Source organism: Fukomys damarensis, unplaced genomic scaffold, assembly GCF_012274545.1.
Source record: "Fukomys damarensis isolate Sample0158 unplaced genomic scaffold, DMR_v1.0_HiC HiC_scaffold_14, whole genome shotgun sequence".
Lineage (NCBI taxonomy): Eukaryota > Metazoa > Chordata > Mammalia > Rodentia > Bathyergidae > Fukomys > Fukomys damarensis.
This window is the reverse complement of record NW_022900926.1, coordinates 68,643,753-68,660,701: the sequence shown is the minus strand read 5'-3', so window position 1 is coordinate 68,660,701 and position 16,949 is coordinate 68,643,753. Positions and strand designations below refer to the sequence as shown.

At 44.7% G+C, this 16,949-nt stretch overlaps 1 pseudogene; it reads left to right on the top strand.

Moving 5' to 3' along the window:
- The first annotated feature begins 16,094 nt into the window (after window positions 1-16,094).
- On the top strand, window positions 16,095-16,911 carry LOC104865432 (annotated as a pseudogene).
- The last annotated feature ends 38 nt before the right edge of the window (window positions 16,912-16,949 follow it).

The window sequence follows — 16,949 nt, the reverse complement described above, 5'->3', positions numbered from 1 at the left end:
GGCAGGGCAGAGGGGCATCACAGAGGGGGAAAGAATTCATGGTGTGGAAGGCAGGAAGCAGCAAAAGCAGCAATCAGCAAGTAATAAGCAACGACCCTCTTTCTGTTCCTTGTATTCCATCCAGGCTACCCATTAGGGCGGGTAGCACTCACACCCAGGGTGGGATACCTTAATCTTTCCCAGAACTATGCCAAACCAATCTGGATCAATATAGTAATCACACACCCTTGATCCCAGGATTACACATTTTATCTCAGCATCATACATTCTAGATCCAGCCACCTCTGAAAAGCCCCACCAAAGACTGCATGAGGCTTTGGGGGGCATCTAGATGTAAGCCATAACAGATATTTTCTTTTACAAAACTATACAGAATCTTTAGCTATTAGGCCGGTACTTTTGGAGACAATCACCTCTGTTAGGAAGTCACCGGTGAGCAGGGAGCAATCGCCCCTTTAAGTGATCATTGATGCCCTTTGAAAGTTATTGTTTGTTTCCAATAAGGCCCTCCAAGTAACAATGAACCAACCATAATTCCCAAATTCCTGAATTACCTTTTTAGGTGACCTAGAGTAAACTTTGCTCGTTAAATTCTTCACCCAGAGATATTCCTGGCCAGCGTTTTGTGTGATTTATGATCTTGAATTGAGCACACTCAGGAAAGTCTCCACCTATGTATATAAGAACAGGTCTTTCCTGTATGAAAAAGTTTCCCCAATACAAGGCCCTTGCTTTTTCTGCCTGGGAGACACTACTTTGAGAAATATCCAGAGTACTTACCTTACTTGCTTCAAGTAATAAACCTTCGCTCTTTTATATCCTAGTTGTGCTTATTGGCTTTGCCTGTACAGAGGGGTGAACCCATTCCATTTGGCTACAAAATGAAAATTCCACAGTGTACGCTAGTCAGCATGGGGGTGAAAATATCCAGCCAATGTGGCTATCATAAAATGTTCTAGAATGTAAAAGAAATTTAAAAAGCAATTGAGTCTTGCCATCAACACTAAGGCTAAAATTATGAGGCCAGCCTGGGCTACACATTGAGTTCAAGGCCAGCCTGAACTACATAGGGAGATCCTGTCTCTAATTAAAAAAAAGGAGTAGACTTAGGTAGGCAACTTAGGCAGGAGACCAATAGAGTAGAGGCAAAATACTGTAGAGAGCATGAGGAGAAAAAGGCATAATAAACTTTAGGTTCTGCACATGGAACCTGGATGATCTGTTCTGCCACTGGGCTAATAACAGGCTCTGTGGCAACTCTTAGCTGACATGTCCATAAGTGATCAAAAATAGTAAAGAAAAGAAAGAAAAGGAGAGATAAACTTGAGGTGACCGGTGAACCTCTTATTGGCTGGGAAAAACAGAGGCTATATGGCCCCCCTCCCCCGCCCATGGGAGGACAAAGTAGGAAACCTCCCGGCACCAGGAGGGAGATTCCTGAGTTCCCCAACCTCCATTAATTTTTACCACCTGTAGTTCCCTGTCTTTCCTTGGTGACCAAAAAGGATTTGAGCTCTCCAACAGATGAAAGCCTGCCCTGGGAGAAAAGGGACAAGAAAGAGATTGGAGCTTTTCTAGGGAAGAGAGAGAGGCAGAAAGAAAAAAATTGAATCAGTCCATCACAGTTTGAGTCCATAGATTTGAGAGAGAGAGAGAGAGAGAGAGAGAGAGAGAGAGAGAGAGAGAGAAAAAAAAAAAAAGCCCCCATTTTTGAGTCCATAGATTTGAGAGAGAGAGAGAGAGAGAGAGAGAGAGAGAGAGAGAATAACAACAAAACTGCCCCCAAAGGACTGTACCTGTTCATAGTTGGCTTCGCCAAGATATGTTACCAGATTTCAGGGTGCTGGAGTCTCCTTCTAGAGGTGGTTTCTAGGTTCTTTTTGTCCTGAGCATATACTTTGTAGTGACATTTTATATTTATTAAAAGTAGGGGGAAAATGTGCTCTTCAGAGCTAGTTTTGGTCAAGTAAAAGTAGGAAAACGTATACTCTACAGCATGAAAGCAAGAACACACTAGCAGAATCCTAGTTTTGAGGACCTTTTGCTACCCTGCACTAAAGCAAAATTTAATTTTTCTTCAGGTAATATGTTTTCCTTTGACTACTTTATTTAAAGATCCAGGCATTGGCAGGTTGTAGGCCCATTTCTTCATAGGTTCTGTGTGGCAGAACCCCTTCAAAGCCTCCTTGAAGCCTAAGGACACTTGTCTCACCTCTACAAGGGCAGTAATCTTACTCACTGACTTTATTTCCACTGACCTCTGGATACTGTAATGGTGAGGGTTAGATTTCAGTGTGACACAAATATTTAGGTCACAGCAGATGATTTCTCTCTATTGCTCTTTTTGTGCTACCCAATAAGAGAAATAAGTGTTGTGAAACAGATCATATGACATGCAACCTTAAAGTATGTACTGCCTAGCTTTGCAAGAAAAATTCTGCTAACGTCTGTTCCAGAGAATGCCTACATTTGGGGCAAAATTTTTCTTTCTGTCACATGACCTTTTTCTAAAGACATTAACATGAGTAGGAGGAAGCTAAGTTCTATTCATCGAGACAATGGGAGAATTATCCCAAAGGTGTTCAGAGAACTGTGAGGCAAGCTATGACCATGAGGCAAGGTGTCCAGAGAGGTGCCTGTAGGACCTCAGGATTCAGTGCCCTGCACTGCCTAGGAATCTGTTCCTCTAGGGACTCAGCTCTAGATGCCACTCAAATGGGCCCAACTGTGGCTTGCTGAAGCTCTAGAGGGCACAGAGCAATACACTTTGGTGGTGTCCATGCCACTCTGACTCTGTGTGCACACAGAATGGAAGAGCTGTGAAGGCATGGCTTTCTCTACTTAGATCTCAAAGATTCCCAACAGGCTGGAGGCCCAGGCAGAGATTTGTTGCAGAAGGTAGAGCCACCACCAAGGGTGCCTAATGGGCTCTCTGAGGTGCCTAGAGAGCCATGGAATCAGCCACCTTCAAGACCCTAGACCTGGAGAGTCTATCCTAGGAGATGGACATGAGGCTCCAACCTGTGAGAACAGCTGCAGAAGCAGAGCCAAGAAAAAGCTGTCCAGGCTCTGAGGACCTTGGCCACCCAGTGTGTCCAGCAGTCAACACACTGAGTCAAAGGAGATTGTTCTCCTGATTTCAGGCTTCATGTTATTTTCCCTGTCGGGTTTTGAACTTACTCAGGGTTAGTTATCTCCTTCTGTTTGCCTGTTTCTCCCTTGGGGGCAGGAACGTCTACTTGATACCCATCCTATCATTTTATCTTTGAAGGTTATAACTTGTTAATTTCACTGGCTTGAAGCTAGAGAGAAATTTGTCTCATAATGGGGAAGAACAGGCCTTGAACTCCCCCATGTCTGATCAGATGAAACTCTGAGCACTTGACTTTTGAGTTGGTACTGGGATGAGTGAAGATGTCGGGGCTATTGGGTAGGAATAGATGTATTTTGCATGGGAGAAGGACATCAATTGTGGAGACAAGGGACACAATGCTATCTCCTAAAGGATTTCCCAAATACAAGTATCCCCTAAAGCTCATTGCTGAAACTTAGCCAATAATGCAATGATGTTGAGAGGTGGGATGTGCGAGAGGAGATAATTCTGACTAATGTCATCCTGGGACTGAGGTAGGAAGATGGTGCATTTGAGGCCCATCTGGGCAATTTAGTGCAACCTTGTCTCAAAATAAAATTAAAAAAGGGCTGGGGATTTAGCTCAGTGGTGCTGCTGCCTGCCTCAAAAGTACAAGGTCCTGAGTTTGACCCCCAGTATCAAAAATAATAATGATAAAATAAAATTTTTAAAAATTAAAAAGTGTTAGGATGTAGTTCAGTGGCAGACTCCTTATTTAGCTTGTGTTGAGCTATGGTTTCATTCTTATGTAGCAGAAGAAGTGAAGGTCCTTCTTAACAGGTGTGGGGCCCCTTGATCCTGGACTTTCCAGTATCTAAAACTGTAAGAAATTTCTGTTTTTTAAAAAAATTACCCTAGTCTTTGGTATTGTTATAGCAGCACAAAATGTACAAAGATACCTGGTATACCAGGTGTGTCAACAGTTTTTTTTTTTTTTTAATTTATTAGGGTTACCATATTGCTCAATCAGAAAAGGGCTTATGCTGCAGGCTTAGCAAACCTCCAGCTTCTCACCACTACTGGGATCGCTCCTCCCTGTTCCTCTGGCCTCTGCCCACAGTACCTGGCACCACCTCTCCTTCTGGTAGGAGAGGAGAAGGGGAGAGCGGGCCAGGTCACCTGGAGTCCCAGCAGGGCCTGGGCCAGGGCAGGGAGGCTGCACTCCAGGGAGCTACTCAGAGCCTGGGAGTGTCTACCTCAGCTCCACAAGGCCTAGACATTGCCTTCCATTCCTCCTGAGAGCAGGGCCTGCAAATGCAGGCGGAGAACACTGTGTGTGTGTGTGTGTGTGTGTGTGTGTGTGTGTGTATGTGTGTGTGTGTGTGTGTTTCGCAAGCAGGGTGCAAGGACAGTAATAATAGGCAGATGCCGGTAGCCTTTAAAATGCTTTAATCACACAACACACTTCTAACTACTGCCCATCAGTTGACACTCCCTGTACCTGCACAGATCCGAGGAGCGTGACTTTCTTTTCCTGTAAGGTGATTCTCGGGTCAGCATGGGCGGTCAGCATCCCGTCTCCGGGGGTGCACTCCTGGCTGGTGCCCTCTGATGTCCTGGAGCAGAGTCTTAGCTGTGACCTAGTACAAGATCACAAACGGCCAGTGGCCACCAAGTCTCTGGGTTACCGAGTGCGACAAACTAGTCTTCTGCGCTCTTTCCTTTCTAATAAATTCTAGGGCTGTGTGGCCCTGATTAGGGCTTATCTATTACACATCAGGGTATCAAAGTCACACATCAGGTGGGAAACAGGTGGTCAAGGGTATTACATTATTTCACACAGGAGGGTCTTGTAAGTGTTTATCATCTCAGGGAGCAACTCCTACACACACACTTACACCCACTCTGCACGGGCCCTGCATGGGCTGTCCCTACTTGTCAGTCTTGTTTAGTCATGGCCTTCGTCATGGCCTCAGGCTCAGTGACAGCTTCAGTGACTCCTGTCATTGGAAAAGGATGTAAATAATATAATGAATTTTGCAATAACTGTTTGCTCTCCACAGTGTGTGTGTGTGTGTGTGTGTGTGCACGCAGGCACACATATTACAGGCACGGCCTGGTGTCTTTCAGAGACTTCTCACTTTGCCCAAAAGGATGACCCTTAGGACTCAGGGGGCCACAGATGGGCTTCCTGGGCCCAGAGTGCCTTGGTTGTAGCCATGCCACTTTTGCCCTAATCCTCGTGGGGTGTGTGGGGTGCTGCACAGAGAAACCTGGGTGCCCACGCCCAGCCACGGTGGATGTCCCTGGCTGCTGTGTGGAGCCAGCTCCGGAGGACTGGTGCCATCCATCTGCAGCAACTACACAGTTGGTGATGTGCCCTCTGTGGCGCTGTGGGTGCCCACTGTAGCTCAACTGTGTGCAGCTGGGAGTGGCTGATGGCATGTTGTGGCTTCCGCGACTAGAGTGGTGGGTACTGAGTTAACCTGTGGTGTTGTTCAGCTGTGGGTGGGGATTGTTGGGCAGGGGCTGTCTGGTTGGAGGCAGAGCTGACCGTCTGCTGCTTTGGGGCACCGGTGGCAGCCCAGCTTACATTTAGTGTGGGAGACAGAGCAGAATATGTGGTGGGGACCCTGAATGAAGAGGCAGAGCCCTGGGTGCTTGAGGCGTGACGATCTTCATGCGTGGTTCCAAGGTGAGGTCCCTCCCAAAGCTGTTTCTGTGTGAGGCAAACAAGGCCACACTCTGAACACATTTCATGTCTCAGGAATTTATGGTCCAGGTTCAGGAATTTTATTCCAAATTTTATTCCTTTGGTGCACCCACATCTGTGGTTGTGAAGACAGGAGAGGGAGAGTGTCTCCCAGAGGCCAGCAAAGTGCTCTCCCCACGGGAGGAGCCAGGCATCTCCTTGTGATCTGCCTACAGTGTCACAGGAGGTTTTCAAATTCCATGATCTGTCTCCACATAGGAAGAGGGGGAAAAGGACTCTAAACCCAGTCATCTTGGAATAAAAGAAAGAGCTGGTTTGTTTTAGAGTGGGGACAGGGTGGGAGAGAGGAGGTGTCATAGGCGGTTCCCAAAGTAAGCACTTAATTTAATTTTTCCTCTGAATGACCTAGGGCTATAGATGGAAAGGTAACACTTAAAGTGGTTCTCTTTAATGGCAGGGTGTGGTCCTTCAGCCTCAGACTGTCCTGGGTACCCAGAGGGAGTGCCCTCCCCATTCCGGCTGAACCCTCCTGAATCCTCTGGGTTTTAAAGTCACTCATTGCAGAGTATGGTGGGGGTGACAACCAGGACGACAACTCAGGCTCAGTTCTAAAGGGTTCTCATTAGCGGGTTTCCATCTCATCATGAAACAAGGGTTGCCTTCTGAGTTGCAGTATCTTCCCAGCCTCGGTCTGGGTCTATTTCAGGGCCTTTCCTTTTTGTGATTTATGACTAGGCTTGCTGGTTGCAGTGGGATTAAGGAACTGAAGGGGCTCCTAGAAATCTGTGAAAAGTCAAACCTTTGTTTGGGTGCAGGCTTCGATTCTAATGGGCCATGGAGGCAGAAATCTCAACGAAGGGTGCCTCCGTGGAGGGAGAAACCCCTGCCACAAGGTCTCAGAGTGACTCTGGATCAATGCTGTCCCAGACAGCAAAACCCTTCCTTAGTGTCAGGCATATCAGGGGAACAGGTGTCAGCTCCCCAAATGCCTCCCGAGTCCTGCAGCCATACAGAAACAGATGGACACAGCCCTTTCCTCAGAGGGCAGGGGCCCTCTCATTGGGTGCTATGCAGGGTCAGGCAGGGATGTCCTTGCTGGGAGTATGGTCCTGGATGTGCCCTGACTGCACCCCGCCTCATCCCCCATCCATGAGACTTGAGGTACAAGATCCCCATGCCACCCTCGAATTTATTGTGAGGCCCTGCACAGGGCGGGTGTGGGACCTGCCACGATGAAGCCTCCAGGTGCAAACATCCACACACTGGTGACCCCAGACCTCACTGTGCCTGGGCAGTGGCTCAGACCAGTGACAGGTAGTGAGGGTGGGGACCTACAGAGGGGGCTGGTGGCTGACTGTGGTCCCAAGTGAGGCGTGGCAGAGCCACAGTCTCCATCAAGACTTCTGCCCCCGGCCAATGTGTCCAGAAGACCCAGCCTCTTTCTTACCAGAAGCAGGTGCTAAGCTGGACTGAGCAGGGTCATAGTGCTTCCGGGACCTCACCCAGGATCTCTGCTGGGCAGCGTGCACCCACCAGGAAGACAGGATCTGAGCAATAGCGTGACCTCATCCCTCGGCTCCCAGCTGTAGCTTTGTTCACAAGGCAACCTTATTATTTTGACTTCTGACAGGTGTCACTGAATTTTTTAACCCATTTTAAAAAGGTCATTCAGTCAGAGGCACAGTGTTGGTGCTGGTGCCGGTGCTGGGCTGCACCTGAGTCAACGTGGGGCTCTGCTAGGTGACTACAGCATCATGGGGTTCAGGGCTTACACAGCTTTGGGGTTTGCAGCTGTGGTTGTGTTGGTTACACCCAGGCAACCTTAACACCCAAAACCATTGGTGGAGCTTCTCTGGAATCCTTTGCCAAAATCCCAAGGCAGAATCCAAGGGTCCAAGACCATTTCGATCAAGCTCACATTTTCCTTTGCTGTAGGAACTTCTCTCTTTTTTCTTAACCAGCTCCCCACCGTGCTTCCAAAGGCCACGTTTCATCTTCCCTGGATCGCTGCAGTGGAGTATTACAGATGTACAGCTGCCAGCCTGGCCTTGGCTTGCTGAAAGAAAACTTTGTATGTATTTTGTAAGGCATAGATTCTATATTGTAATGATGTCCTATGCAAAAACAAAACAAAATGGATGAAATTGTAAATTTTATTGTTTTAACTTGTATGCATGTTTAGTGACGTTTACATTTTGAAATAAAGTTTATGATTCTTTTTTTTTTAAAAAGAAAAGGGCTTCAACTTTGGTAACTTATGTTGGCCTCACCTAGTGACATGAAATAAAGAAGACTTTGCTAAAACACTTTTATATATGCTAAGCGAGGATAATTTTTTTTTAAAAAAATCTCAACCTGGAAGTGAGCTGAAGTTTCAGAAATGCTAGAATAATGGTGGTATCAGCTGTTTTCGTGGGTATGAGGTGTGTTTTGAACACTTTCCCATCTACTGTCTGGGACCTTTGGAGTAGGAGGAAGAGGACTGAGTATGGAAGGGATGTTGTGGGGTTATGCTTTAGTATTTTCCAGCCATGTCCCCTACCCTCTTCTCTTCACAGAATTCCCTTGCCTTTGCTTCACATTTATCCCAGTTTGGTCTGTGCTCCAGCACTCAAAACCACACTCTCCAGTGGAATTCTGCCTCCACCCAAACTGGGTGGGCTGGCATTTGGTCCATCTACTGGATAGGGGGCAGCATGACAGTTTCTAGTTTTAATGTTAGTTTTGTTTCTGTGGTTTGGTTGATCTGTGTTGTTAGATTGGCTATGGTTCTTGGTTTAAGAAAGTGAATTTAAAATACTGCAATAAGGAGCCCTAATAAAATGGGTGGATCTTAGGATAAAATTGGCCAGGAAAGGAAACCAGGGTGTAATTCAGGAAATTTGAACAAAGGCCAAGTTATTCAGATGGAACAAAGATAGCTGGGGTTAGAGACAGATTGCTACTTGTTAGGCTCAAGACTCAATTGGGATGATTACATAATTAGGCTAGGCAGGCAAATTAACTGTAGACTCTTTTTTTTTTTGGTACCAGAGATTGAACTCAGGACCTCATGCTTGTGAGGCAGGCAGCAGAACCACCAAGCTAAATCCCTAGCCCCTCTACTGGCTTTCTTGTTCCTTTAAAGGAGACTTTTCGATCACTGCAGTTTCCTTGTCACCTTGACCCCTCTCAATGTGCTCCCAGGTGTCTTGTTGGGCTCTGTGCCTCACACAGGGTCAGACTGAGTCATTTTTAATGGTTAAATGTCTCAGATTCCCAGAATAATGCAGAGTTACAGAAATTCCCGTACATTTCTCTGGACAAAGTAGGATTTAAAAAGGTTTAAAAAAATCCTGCCAGCATTGTTAGTGGATGATGTTAAGCACCTAGACATGAGTTTTCTCTCCTATATTGTATTTTTTTATATTCTTCATATACTCAGTTGTTTATGATTTCGTCCTGGGAAATGGAACTAGTTATTTTTTGTTTTGTGAGACTGGGTCTCACTATGTAGTTGAGACTGACCTGGAACTCACTATGTAGCCCAGGCTGGTCTTGAACTCACAGCAATCCTCCTGCCTCAGGCTCTTGAGTGCTGGAATTACAGGAGTGCACCACGACGTCCGGCTGGAATGAGTTATTTATTAATGAAATGAAATGAAATGAAATCAAATCAGTTGTTAGTTAACACTGCAGTATTTATCAGGACACATCAGAGTTTTAAATGTGGCTTCATAAATTTAGGTTAATGTCTCTAAGAACAGCCTGAGTGAATCATTTTCTGAAGGTTGGTGGGTGAATTCCCCAGGCTCTGAGGTGTGCTCTACACTGTCCCTCAGAGTCCCCTTAGCTGCCCTGCACTCCAGAGTTCTTAGCTCTTGGCTTGTATGTGAGGGTTATTCAAACACTTGAGGTATTTGTTTATTTGGATTTCTTTGGATATTATGTGTTTTCACATAAGATTCCATTCTTCTCTAGCCCACGTCTCCAATAGAGGCCATTGCAGTACATAATGATCACATTCCTTGTGGGGAGTCAGTGTGAGTACATAACACATCTTAATTCTTTTTATGTCCCCTTGCCTTCTCCTCCTTCTGCCTCCTCCCATCTCTTGGTTCCCTTCCTGTTTGCAAAATATCTACCTCCAAATAGAGTTCCCTGAGCTCTCACAGCAACAGGTACTGGTCTATGTGCTTGGGACCCATCAGTGTGAATCAACACTCATACGTGACCTGTGGAGGAGCTGTGTTTAGGAGAGATGTACAATGTACACAAGTAACTGTACAGGAAATCAGAAGGCAATAAATGTTAGGGAAAAAAGAAAAATTAGAGCAGAGGGTCAGGAACAAGACGTTAGGCGTGTGGTCAGGATATGGCAGTGAACAGGGTGGCTGGGATACTCCAACAGCAGAGCTTCCTTGAGGATAGAGTGAGGAATGGCTGGAGGAGGGGACAGGTGGCCATCTGAGGAGAGGACATTCAGGGAGAGGGAACAGCTGGTCCAAGGACGCATGCAGGGGAAGCGTCGGGTGGTCAGAGGTGAGCTGGAGGCTGTGTGGCTGGCCGGAGGGACAGAGCAGGGAGCGTGAGAGCAGAGGGGGCAAAGCTCTGCGCATTCGTGCTGAGCCCCTTCTGCCTTGCTGTGCCCTCTTCCTTGCACCTAAGATGCTCCTGCCACTCCCTCTTGAACATGCAGTCCATTTCCATGACTCAGATTTAGTTTCTATATCTTTTACTAATGGAGCCAGGCTCTCTGTTTCGGATGCTATCTCTTTTTTTTCCCCAAAGATTCTGCCTGACTGCCTGTCTGTCTGTCTGACTGTAATATTTCTATCTGTAGCATCTATTTCTCTTGTATATTTATTTTTATTTTATTTCTTTTTGTGGCTGCTGCTTGTTCAGCAACTGTCCAAGGATGGTGTCATCCATAGCTCGTTCCTCTGGGTGGGAACATAGCTATTGTCATTGGCAACTACTTTTCTATCCTTTGAAGCTCAACTTAGAAGACAGCTTTCTAAGCCAGTTAATTGTGTGGCTTTGGGGAAAACATCACATGTCCTGTATCCTCAGTTTCATTACTTATAAAACGGGGACAGTAAAAACCTATCTCTCTGGCTTGTAGTGTGATTCCTAAGCTACCCAGGGGGAACCGTGACCCCTCGTGGGTGGTGTGTCACCATTCTGTCCTGCCTGCGCTCCTGGCTGCTGCCCAGGCTTTCTCAGGGTGGGCCCCGGAAGTTCTCTGCCGGAAGCTCTCTTTCGCTCTGGCCCTGAGGCATGTGTGGCCAGTCAGAGTTCATGCCCGCAGGAACAGCCCTTGACCCTGGTGGACAGAGGGCTGGGGTGTCAGTGGCCCCTCTCCCTGGCTCTTGGTCGGGACCCTTCTGAGGTGTCTCTGTCGCCTCCCGCAGATGCTCCAGCAGTGCCGCACCCTAGTTACTTCCCTGCCAGCTCAGTTGGTGTCACACCCTTTCTTAGTTTCCTTCCCTTTCTTTAAATTTTTTTAATTTTAATATAACACAAGTAGATATTAATGAAGAAAACATAAAAGCTGTTCCATTAAAAATAATTTTTCATAACAAAATTATTAGAGAATAACAATGGTAAATATACTAGATCATGACCTAAAAAGAATACATTTGCACTTGCTAATCTCTCAGCTCATTTCCTAATAATACATACTTTTTTTTTTTTTTGCTGAAAATATTTTTGGGGCCAGGGATTTAGCTCAGTGGTGTCGCGGCCACTGCTGCCTGCCTCCCAAGTAGGAAGGTCCTGAGTCTGATCCCGGTACCAAAAACAAAACAAAACCCCCCCAAAACAAACATTTTAGATATTCAAAGTGTCTCATGTTCTGTATAATTTTGAACAGTTTCTTCCTAGTTCACAATATTTTTTATTCTTTGTGGTCTTTATTTTCACTTTCAGTTTCTCACACAAGAGAGACAATGCAAAATTTACACGTGTATTTAATTTATATCATTTAAGAGTGTGTTCTCAAGATGCGTTCATTTACTTAAAAATGTCTCGAGTTTTTCTTTATGGCTGAATAGTATTCCATTATATTAAAAAAACACGTCTTTTTTTATCCATTCATCAGTTGATGGGTATTTGGGTTGTTTCTAAGATTTAGCTATCACCAACTGTGCCACTATAAACATGGGTGTGCATATAATGCTGTGGTATGATGCTTTTAATTCTTTTGAGAAGATACCCAGAAGGGGAATAGAGGGACCTCTAATCCTAGTTTTTGGAGGAATCTCCACACTGATTTCCACAGTGATTGCACCAGTCTACCTACACTCCCACCAACAGTTATAAAGAATTGAAAAAAATCAAACCACCCAAATTTAAAGACTCAGTTCAAAAATGGGCGTCTGAGATGAATACACACTTCTTAGATGAAGAAGTAGAAACAGCAAATAACAAACTACATGAAAAAATGTTCAACATCACTGGTCATTCAACAGTTGCAAATTAAAACAATGCTGAGATTCCATCTCCAGAAACAATGGCTTTTGTCAAGAAATTTAACCAACAACAAATGCTGGCAAGGCTGGGGGGAGAAAGGAATCCTTCCTCTTCTTGTTTCATTTCTTTACCCTTTTCTGTTGTTTCCTGGAATTACCTTTTGAGTACGTAGCAGAACTAGAACTTTTGGTTTCATACTGCCTGGCTTCAGCTAACCAGTAAATCATGATGCCTTGATATAGCTTCAGATTTTATTTTGGATAAGGGATATGCTATGTGTGCTACTGGATTTGCCTGAACCATGAGTTTCAATACAACGTCACTTTTTAAAATATTTTCATAGGAAGTTCGAGACATCTAGTTGCCCAATAGACCTCAGTTTCCAATAAATTGAAGTTGAATAGACCCCTTTTCCATTTTGTTTGTGAGTTGTTAAAATAAAACTCCAAAAACCGTGGTACTTATACTTCTGTCTGGAAAGGACCTTTGTCTAATGTTTGCTACTGAGCTGTTGCCATTCCCCTCACTCCAGGCCTCACCACACACACACTGTTACAGCAAAAAGAAATCTTCCTCAGCTGCAAGAGGTGATGGTCCACTGTGAAATGGGCCCTCTGGGGTAACTCTGGCACCTCAGCTTCCTGGGAGCAGTGAAAAACGCTATCCCTCTGTGGTGGGCTTCACTGCTGGGCTTCCCCTCCTTTCAAAACCCCATGCTTGGGGCTGGGGATTTAGCTCAGTGGTTCTGCCACCTGCCTTTGCAAGCATAAGGTCCTGAGTTTGATCCCCGGTATCACACAAAAAAGTGCTTAGCTCTTTTGCCTTGAGTCACGAGGACCATGTAATGGTGGCCAAGAGATGCCTCCTGCCTCAGCAGGAAGTTTGTCTGGGACACCCTTCCCCCACCAGGTCCTCTGCCTTACATCTGGGTTTCTGGTTTGGGCCTCTGCTATCAGGGAGTTGATTTCATTTTGAGTCACCCTGTTCCCCGCCTTCATGTATCAGGGAACTGGAGTTGATTAAAACTCTGTTTTTCACCTTCCAGACTGGATTCTCTCAGCTTGACTCACTGCTCCCTGGGGCTCAGTTTTATTTAACAAGGACCTCAGGGAATGGTGCCTTGGCTGAGACACTGAAGTTTGGGGTCCATCCTAATCCCAAGGCTCAGCTATCTTCTTGCCCTAAAAAGGCAAGTCTGTGGGATAAGTCATTTGAAAACTGTTCAATGTTGCATACCTGTTCTTTAACTCCTCCATGAAGCTTTTTGGCCAGTGTCTGTTTAAGGAGATACTATCTTCCTTGAAAGCCCTGATTCCAGAAGAATAAGGGATAAAGGGAGAAGAAGTTCCCTTGTAATTTATGCCCGGTAGAACACACATGTGCTTCTCTATTCTTGTAGCGGAGCTGGTGCCAGAAGAAAGTTTAAATGTCACTCTCCCGGCTTGCTGGAAATAAGGGGTTGGGAGGAAGGACACACAGATCCCATCAGAAAAATTTACAACTCACTTGTGAGTAACTGGTAGTAGCTATTCAATTCTTTATATCCTGTCCTATTATTACTATTTTCTTTTGAGACAGAGTCTCACCACGTTGCCCAGACTGGCCTCAAACTCCTGGTCTCAAGAGATTGTCCTACTCCATCCTCCTGAGTAGCTGGGACTATGGGCATGTGTCACCAGGCCTGGCTCCTACTGTGGCTTGAACCATACGGTTTGGGAATGATTCAGGTTTGGCAGGTTTATTCTCCTTTGGTTTAAGGTCCACAACCTCTGTCTCCCCAGGGGGCATGAAAGCTACTCCGTGCCTAGTATGGTGTCTGAACACAGCAGGCTTTTGCTCAGAGCCAGGTATCACCGTGTTCTTATTTTCAGGCAACCACATACCATTGCTTGTAGATGCTCATAAAGTTAGGAGAAAGGAAGAGGGTTTAATATTCAGTAGCAATGAACTTCCAGTATTAGTCTAAAAAAGGAATTATTTTTTTCAAATTTTCTGATGAGGATAATTTTACTTATCTTTCTTGAGGGCCCTTCATTTTTTGTTTCCTTGACATACGTGTTTCTTTTCTTACCAATTTGTAAATAGGCACTCAAGGAGTTGGATTTTAGTGGTTCTTGGACATCATTAGAAAACCCAGTTTTTCAAGTGTGTGTGTGATCTCTGCCAGGCAGTGTGAAGACACTGGTGATCCAGTAGCGAAGCTTGCAGTCACTTAGGGGTTGCTATGTGGCCAGTGAGCCAGAGGCAAAAGTGCTTTATGGACAGGGTTAGGGAAAGGGATTTGAGTTTTTGTTGTTTTGTTTTTTTATGGTACTGGGGCTCAAGCCCAGGGCCAGTTTACCACTGACTTGCACTTTTTGGATTTTAATTTTGAGACAGGGTATCACTAAATTACCCAGGCTGGCTTTGAGTTTATGATCTAACATCCTGTTTCAAACAGGCTGGATTATGGTGGACCTTGTTTTTCCTGGATAGAAAAGGGCAGAGATGGTATTCAGGATGCTTGGCCTTTGCTGTTTCTGCCTGAGCCCAGGTGCTGCTTCGCTGTCCATCTGGGCAGTCGCTCCTCCCTCTGCAGGCTGCACTCTGAGCAGCCATCAGCCACCACAGGGACGTCAGACCCCTGCTGCACTCCCATCTCTGCAGGCCTGAAGGCCACCTTCCGAGGGTGGCTGAGGGGAGCTCTGAAGATGTGGAATCTGTTGATTTCTGGATGAATTCTTATATTATTTCTCTGTAAGGGGCATTAATATTTAAGATTAATTGAAAGCAGTATTTTTTAGTCATTAAATGTTTTAAAAATGTTTTATTTACAATGTTCCCTTGTGAAGTTTCTTCCCACTGTTCATATCGGCACTCCACAGTCCTTTAGGCTTAGCGGGAAAGTTTTATTTTATTATGAATGCATGTTTATGCAATTTAAAGATTCAGAATTAGAGCCCTTAGGGTCTGGGGATGTGGCTCTGTGGCAGAGCACCCACAAGGCCCTGGTTTGGTCCTCAGTGCCACCATGGACAAAAGAGAAAGCACTGAGGTAAACGAAACAGATTTTATTATGTACTAATGTTTTGCTTTGCAAAATTGAAATTTTATCAAATTCAAGCATTTTTTGAAAGACTATTTTAAATCAGGAAAACAAACTTAGGGACTTTCATGCTTTATTCACTTAAAACATTGGCAAATGGTGCAGTTCACACTTTTATCTAAAGCAATATCCAGAACATATGTTTATTTACCACTTCGTCTTGCACCAATCCGGGCAGAGACTTTCTCCTATTTGTAGTTTTTGATGTGTGTGGTTTCTTCCTTTTAATTAAAAAAATCTAATTTGTGGTAAAATGTATCATCTTAGCCAATTTTAAGTGTATAGATTGGTAGTGTTACGTATATTCTCAATCTCCAGAACTTTTCATCTTGCAAACTTGAAACTGCACCTACGGACCAAGAACAGCCCTATGCATGGCCCGACGGTAGGTGGGCTTTGGCAGTTTTGCTAATGTATGTTGCTAACATAGAGGGAACTGTATAATATTTGTCTTTGGTAACAGGGTGATTTCAGTTAGCAAAATGTCTTCAGAATTCATCTATGTGTATGGCAAAGTAATGTTTCACTGTTTATATATATCCCACTTTGGTTTATTCATTTGTCCGTGGACACTTGGATTCCTTCTACCTTCTGGTTGTTCTGTTATGAACATGTGTGTACAAAGAGAGAACAAAGTTTTGTGGTTCTGTTTGTTTTGTTTTGTTTTTCCAGTACTGGACATTGAATGAACCCAGGACCTTCACCCTGAGCTACGTATCAGCCTTTTTTTTTTCAACTGTGAGACACAATATCTGTGCGGACTGGGATGGATCAACAGTCGAGGAGGGCCCAGGCATGAGACCACACAGTGAGAACTTCAAGAACCACAGGGCACTGCTGTTTAGGCTGAGCACAGACAAAACAACTCTTAGAATTGATGCATATGAAGAAAAAACTCCAGAAAAAAGTATATAAGAAAAACAAGTTGAAGCTAAAGTTGAAGTCCTAGAAAATGAAATTGAAGAGGTGGAAATTGCTTTTGAAGTGAAAAGCCTTGCTTAATGCAGGATGCAACTTTCGGATGCACTTACAAAAAAATCTAAACGGCTATGTTCCTGTCTTGCAAGCACAGGTCCCAAGTTCAATCCCTGGTACCAAACAAACAAAGATCTGGAAAATATTAATACTGAGAGCACTGTGCTCATGGATACCAGGAAAGAAATATTCAAGCTAAGTTAATCAATAATGAAATTACAGCAGGAATCTTGGTAATTAGAAGAAAAATTGCTTGATATTAGAAAGAAGAAATTTCAATTAAAAGAAGCTTTTAAAAATACAGACTGAGAAGAAGAAACAGAAAGAGGAGTTGAACAGTATGAAAAATTCAGGCAAGATAACCTACAAGGTTTTTCAACAAAACCTACAGTGGGAGACGATTGCTACAGTTACTCAGCATGTGTTGCAGAATGTCATTTTGGGGAGTAAGTCAGCTGGGCAGCAGATCCAGCCCTCAAGGAAACTGCTTTGCGGTTTGAAAAGGATCTCACCATAATATAAGAATTCCCTTCTGGGCCAGTGTGATGGGCCACACCAGTAATCCCAACACACCGGAGGGTGAGGAAGGAGGATTGCGGCAAGTCTGAGGCCAGCCTGAACTATACAGCGAGACCTTGTCTCAGGAAAAA